At 39.7% G+C, this 6557-nt stretch overlaps 1 non-coding gene across 1 annotated transcript; it reads left to right on the top strand.

The window, feature by feature from the left end:
• Positions 1-2851: 2851 nt before the first annotated feature.
• Positions 2852-2959, top strand: LOC148568261 (small nucleolar RNA R71). The gene has a single exon (XR_015882906.1). It is a non-coding gene; the product is annotated as a small nucleolar RNA R71 (small nucleolar RNA).
• Positions 2960-6557: the final 3598 nt, after the last annotated feature.

Here is a 6557-nt window from a genome sequence, read left to right as displayed (position 1 = left end):
AACCATTAAGATTCCGACTTGTTGAATGGGGTTGGTGAGAACTTCCCAACCTCTTCTTTGGATCTCATATCGGATCTCCGGATACTCATTCTTTTTGAGTTTGAAAGGGACCTCGAGGATCACCTTCTTCTTGGCCACAACTTCATAGAAGTGGTCTTGATGCACCCTTGAGAGGAATCTCTCCATCTCCCATGACTCGGAGGTGGAAGCTTTTGCCTTTCCTTTCCTCTTTCTAGAGGTTTCTCCGGCCTTTGGTGTCATAAATGGTTATAAAAAAATAAAAAACTTTAGCTTTTACCACACCACACTTAGAAGGTTGTTCGTCCTCGAGCAAAAGAAGAAAGAAGAGAGTAGAAGAAGAAGAAGAAATAGAGGAGATGGAGTGGGCTATGTGTTTCGGCCAAGGGGGAGAAGTGGTGTTTGGGTTGTGTGAAAATGAAGGAGTAGAGATGGGTTTATATAGGGGTGAGAGGGGGGTGAGTGGTTCGGTTATAGAGGGTGGGTTTGGGAGGGAAAGTGGTTTGAATTTGAATGGTGAGGTAGGTAGGGTTTTATGAAGGATGGATGTGAGTGGTGAAGAGAATGGTGGGATTTGATAGGTGAGGGGTTTTTGGGGAAGAGGTATTGAGGTGATTGGTGAATGAGTGAAGAAAAAAGAGAGTGGTGGGGTAGGTGGGGATCTTGTGGGGTCCACAGATCCTGAGGTGTCAAGGATATCTCATCCCTGCACCAAGTGGCGTGCAAAACACCCCTTTCTGCCAATCCTGGCATTAAACGCCAGACTGCTGCCCATTTCTGGCGTTTAACGCCAGCTTCTTGCCCATTCCTGGCATTAAACGCCAGTCTGGTGCCCTTTTCTGGCGTTAAACGCCCAGAATGGTGCCAGACTGGGCGTTTAACGCCCATTCTGCTACCTTTACTGGCGTTTAAACGCCAGTAACTGTCTCCTCCAGGGTGTTCTATTTTTCATTCTGTTTTTCACTTTGTTTTTGCTTTTTCAATTGTTTTTGTGACTTCACATGATCATCAACCTACAGAAAACATAAAATAATAATAGAAAATAGAAATTTAACATAGATAAGTAAAAATTGGGTTGCCTCCCAACAAGCGCTTCTTTAATGTCAATAGCTTGACAGTGGGCTCTCATGGAGCCTCACAGATTTTCAGAGCAATGTTGGAACCTCCCAACACCAAACTTAGAGTTTGAATGTGGGGGTTCAACACCAAACTTAGAGTTTGGTTGTGGCCTCCCAACACCAAACTTAGAGTTTGACTGTGGGGGCTCTATTTGGCTCTGTATTGAGAGAAGCTCTTCATGCTTCCTCTCCATGGTTACAGAGGGATATCCTTGAGCTTTAAATACAAGGGAGTCTCCATTCACTTGAATGATCAATTCTCCTCTGTCAACATCAATCACAGCTTTTGCTGTGGCTAGGAAGGGTCTGCCAAGGATGATGGATTCATCCATACACTTCCCAGTCTCTAGGACTATGAAATCAGCAGGGATGTAATGGTCTTCAACCTTTACCAAAACATCCTTTACAAGTCCATAAACCTATTTCTTTGAATTGTCTGCCATCTCTAGTGAGATTCTTGCAGCTTGTACCTCAATGATCCCTAGCTTCTCCACTATAGAGAGAGGCATAAGGTTTATGCTTGACCCTAGGTCACATAGAGCCTTCTCAAAGGTCATGGTGCCTATGGTACAAGGGATTAAGAACTTTCCAAGGTCCTGTCTCTTTTGAGGTAATCTCTGCCTAGTCCAGTCATCCAATTCTTTGATGAGCAATGGAGGTTCATTCTCCCAAGTCTCATTACCAAATAACTTGGTATTTAGCTTCATGATTGCTCCAAGGTACTTAGCAACTTGCTCTTCAATGACATATTCATCCTCTTCAGAGGAGGAATACTCATCAGAGCTCATGAATGGCAAAAGTAAATTCAATAGAATCTCTATGGTCTCAGTGTGAGCCTCAGATTTCCATGGTTCCTCATTAGGGAACTCCATGGAGGTCAGTGGGCGTCCATTGAGGTCTTCCTCAGTGGGAATCACTGCCTCTTCCTCCTCTCCATGTTCGGCCATGTGAGATGTGGTTATGGCCTTGCACTCACTTTTTGGATTCTCTTCTGTATTGCTTGGGAGAGTGCTAGGAGGGAGTTCGGTAATTTTTTTACTCAGCTGACCCAATTGTGCCTCCAAATTTCTAATGGAGGACCTTGTTTCAGTCATGAAACTTTGAGTGGTTTTGATTAGATCAGAGACAATGGTAGTTAAGTCAGAGGGGTTTTGCTTAGAATTCTCTGTCTGTTGCTGAGAAGATGATGGAAAAGGCTTGCTATTGCTAAACCTATTTCTTCCACCGTTATTGTTGTTGAAACCTTGTTGAGGTCTCTGTTGATCCTTCCATGAGAGATTTGGTTGATTTCTCCATGAAGGATTATAGGTGTTTCCATAGGATTCTCCCATGTAATTCACCTCTTCCATTGCTGGGTTCTTAGGATCATAAGCTTCTTCTTCAGAGGAAGCTTCCTTAGTACTGCCTGTTGCTACTTGCATTTCAGACAGACTCTGAGAAATCATATTGACTTGTTGGGTCAATATTTTATTCTGAGCCAATATGGCATTCAGAGTATCAATCTCAAGAACTCCTTTCTTCTGAGTTGACCCATTATTCACAGGATTCCTTTCAGAAGTGTACATGAATTGGTTATTTGCAACCATTTCAATGAGTTCTTGAGTTTCTGCAAGCGTCTTCTTCAGATGAAGAGATCCTCCAGCAGAGCTATCCAATGACATCTTGGATAGTTCAGACAGACCATCATAGAAAATACCTATGATGCTCCATTCTGAAAGCATGTCAGAAGGGCACCTTCTGGTCAATTGCTTGTATCTCTCCCAAGCTTCATAGAGGGACTCACCATCCTTCTGTCTAAAGGTTTGGACTTCCACTCTAAGCTTACTCAATTTTTGAGGTGGAAAGAACTTTGCCAAGAAGGCATTGACTAGCTTTTCCCAATAGTTCAGGCTTTCCTTAGGTTGTGAATCCAACCATGTCCTAGCTCTGTCTCTTACAGCAAAAGGAAAAAGCATAAGTCTATAGACTTCAGGGTCAACCCCATTGGTCTTGACAGTGTCACAGATTTGCAAGAACTCAGCTAAGAACTGATGAGGATCTTCCAATGGAAGTCCATGAAACTTGCAATTCTGTTGTATTAGAGAAACTAATTGAGGCTTAAGCTCAAAGTTGTTTGCTCCAATGACAGGGATAGAGATGCTTCTCCCATAGAAATCACGAGTAGGTGCAGTAAAGTCACCAAGCACCTTCCTTCCATTATTGGCATTGTTGTTTTCGGCTGCCATGGTTTCTTCTTCTTTGAAGAGCTCTGTTAGGCCTTCTAAAGAGAATTGTTCTTTAGCTTCTCTTAGCTTTCTCTTCAAGGTCCTTTCAGGTTCAGGATTAGCTTGAACAAGTATGCCTTTATCTTTGTTCCTGCTCATATGAAAGAGAAGAGAACAAGAAAGTAGGGAATCCTCTATGTCATAGTATAGAGATTCCTTGAGGTGTCAGAGGAAAAGAAGAATAGAAGGAGGAGGTAGATGGAGGAGAATTCGAACATATAAAGAAGGAGGGAGTTCGAATTGTACCTTGAGGAGGAGTCTTAGTCCCTTAAATAGAAGGATGTGAAAAGAGGGGAAGAATTTTCGAAAATTAATTAAAAGATTTTGAAATAAAAAAAGAAATTTGAAAATTTGTGATTTTCGAAAACTAAGATTGGGAAAGAAATAAAGTGATTTTTGAAAAAAATTTTGAAATTAGAAAAAGATATGATTGAAAAAAAAATTAATTTTGAAAAAGATGTGATTCAAAAGATATGTTTGAAAAGATATGATTGAAAATCAAAAGAGATTTTTAAAATTAAAATTGATTACTTGACTATCAAAAATTAAAAGATATGATTTTAAAATTTAAAGTTTGATCCTTTCTTAATAGGCAAGTAACAACTTGAAAATTTTGAAGTAAATCTTTAATTGAAGCAAGGATTTTTTGAAAATGGTAAAAATAAATAGAAAATGGAAAGAAATTGATTTTGAAAGAGATATGATTGAAAAGATATGAATTGAAAAATATTTGATTTGAAAAAATTATGAAAACTTTAAAAAATTGTGAATTAAAAACAAAATCTTCCCTCTAGTGCCATCCTAGCGTTAAACGCCCAGAATGGTGCCCATTCTAGCGTTTAACGCCCAAATCTCTACCCTTTTGGGCGTTAAACGCCTAGCCAGGTACCCTGGCTAGCGTTTAAACGCCAGTTTTCCTTCTTCACTAGGCGTTTTGAACGCCCAGCTTTTTCTGTTTGATTCCTCTGCTGAATGTTCTGAATCTTCAATTCTCTGTATTATTGACTTGAAAAGACATAGTTTTAAAAATATTTTTGAATTTTTGATGATGAGAATCAATAAAAATGCAACTAAGATCAAATAAACAATGCATGCAAGACACCAAACTTAGAAGTTTTTATACTAAAGACTATAACAATTTAAAACTGCATGTAAGAAACAACAAAACACACAAAACAAGAGAATTTAAAGATCAGAGCAATGAAATCATCAAGAACAACTTGAAGATCAATGAAGAACATGCATGAATTTGAAAAATGCAAGAAGAACAGAAACATGCAATTGGCACCAAACTTAAAAATTAACACTAGACTCAAACAAGAAACATAAAATATTTTTTATTTTTATGGTTTTATAAAAAAAATTTTTTGTGATTTTCGAAACTTGAGTGGAAAAGAAAATAGAAGGGATTCAAAATTTTTAATAAGAATTCCATGAATCATGCAATGTTAGTCTAAAGCTTCAGTCTAAAAAGATTAGACATGTTTGGCCAAGCTTCAGCAAGACATTACATTCAATAGCTAAATTGATGGGAATCAATCAGCTTTTATGATGGTAAGAACATCACCTTGAAAATCTAGAATTCATTCTTAAAAATTCTGAAAAGTACCTAATCTAAGCAACAAGATGAACCGTCAGTTGTCCAAACTCGAACGATCCCCGGCAATGGCGCCAAAAACTTGGTGCACGAAATTGTGATCATCAACAATGGCGCCAAAGACTTGGAGCTCTCAAACGTGAATCACACTTTGTCACAATTCCGCACAACTAACCAGCAAGTGCACTGAGTCGTCCAAGTAATAAACCTTACGTGAGTAAGGGTCGATCCCACGGAGATTGTCGGCTTGAAGTAAGCTATGGTCATCTTGTAAATCTCAGTCAGGCATATTCAAATGGTGATGGAAGATTGATAATTAAAAGATGAATAAAACATAAAATAAAGATAGAGATACTTATGTAATTCATTGATGGATTTCAGATAAGCGTATGAAGATGCTTTGTTCCCCTTGAACCTCTGCTTTCCTATTGCCTTCTTCCAATCATTCATACTCCTTTCCATGGCAAGCTGTATGTTGGGCATCACCGTTGTTAATGGCTACAATCTCGTCCTCTCAGTGAAGATGTTCAACGCACTCTGTCACAGCACGGCTAATCATCTGTCGGTTCTCGATCATGTCGGAATAGAATCCAGTGATTCTTTTGCATCTGTCACTAACGCCCAACACTCGCGAGTTTGAAGCTCGTCACAGTCATTCAATCCTTGAATCCTACTCGGAATACCACAGACAAGGTTTAGACTTTCCGGATTCTCAAGAATGGCCGCCAATGGATTCTAGCTTATACCACGAAGATTCTGATTAAGGAATCCAAGAGATACACACTCAATCGAAGGTAGAACGGAGGTGGTTGTCAGGCACACGTTCATAGGTGAGAATGATGATGAGTGTCACGGATCATCACATTCATCAAGTTGAAGAACAAGTGATATCTTAGAGAAGAAGTAGGCATGAATTGAATAGAGAAACAGTAGTAATTGCATTAATTCATGAAGAACAGCAGAGCTCCACACCTTAATCTATGGTGTGTAGAAACTCCACCGTTGAGAATACATAAGAACAAGGTCCAGGCATGGCCGTGAGGCCAGCCCCCAAACATGAAAAGAACTATGAAAGTATATGAAAGGTGTGAAAAGTTCTCCAAATACAATAGCAAAGGGTCCTATTTATAAAGAACTAGTAGCCTAGGGTTGCAGAAATCAGTAATTAATGCAGAAATCTTCTTCCGGACCCACTTGGTGTGTGCTTGGGCTGAGCATTGAAGCTTCCATGTGTAGAGACTTTTCTTGGAGTTAAACGCCAGCTTTTGTGCCAGTTTGGGCGTTTAACTCCAGCTTTTGTGCCAGTTTTGGAGTTAAACGCCAGAATTCTTGAGCTGACTTGGAACGCCTATTTGGGCCATCAAATATCAAGCAAAGTATGGACTATTATATATTGCTGGAAAGCCCAGGATGTCTACTTTCCAACGCAATTGAGAGCGTACCAATTGGGCTTCTGTAGCTCCAGAAAATTCACTTTGAGTGCAGGGAGGTCAGAATCCAACAGCATCTGCAGTCCTTTTTCAGCCTCTGAATCAGATTTTTGCTCAGGTCCCTCAATTT

This window comes from Arachis ipaensis, chromosome B4, assembly GCF_059453495.1.
Source record: "Arachis ipaensis isolate K30076 ecotype BB chromosome B4, ASM5945349v1, whole genome shotgun sequence".
In the NCBI taxonomy this organism is placed as follows: domain Eukaryota; kingdom Viridiplantae; phylum Streptophyta; class Magnoliopsida; order Fabales; family Fabaceae; genus Arachis; species Arachis ipaensis.
This window is presented reverse-complemented; position numbering and strand designations above follow the sequence as displayed.